This window comes from Melanerpes formicivorus, unplaced genomic scaffold (genome assembly GCF_026170545.1).
Source record: "Melanerpes formicivorus ecotype bairdi unplaced genomic scaffold, bMelFor1.0.p_v2 SCAF_5, whole genome shotgun sequence".
NCBI classification, from domain to species: domain Eukaryota; kingdom Metazoa; phylum Chordata; class Aves; order Piciformes; family Picidae; genus Melanerpes; species Melanerpes formicivorus.
The window spans coordinates 35,508,496-35,508,877 of NW_027142357.1; positions in this window are offsets into that span (position 1 = coordinate 35,508,496).

Genomic DNA, 382 nt, shown 5'->3' on the forward strand with positions numbered 1-382 from the left:
AAGCCACAGTTTCCTGATGGGAACTACTTCACTCAACGCGCCAACAGCAACCATCCCGCGCGCAGCGCAAGGGTTTATCGGCGCCGTCTCACGGCTCTGCTGCGCCGCAGCCAATCAGAGCCGGCGATTGGCCGATGAAAAGGCGCCTCTGGCGGCTCCTGCTGGCTCTGTTCTTGTTATATACCGCAGGAGTTATGGCTGCCTGTCGCCCTCATGATCCACCCCCCTCTGCTGGTCGCTCTGGCTGCCCTGTCGCCGAACTCTATGGTTCAGCAGCGCATAGAAGAGCAATCGGTTGCGTGCCGACCTGCTAGTTCTCGCGAGAGTCACCATGGAGGGCGGAGGGGAGGAGCCGGGCGCGGCGCTGCCGGCGGCGGGCGGG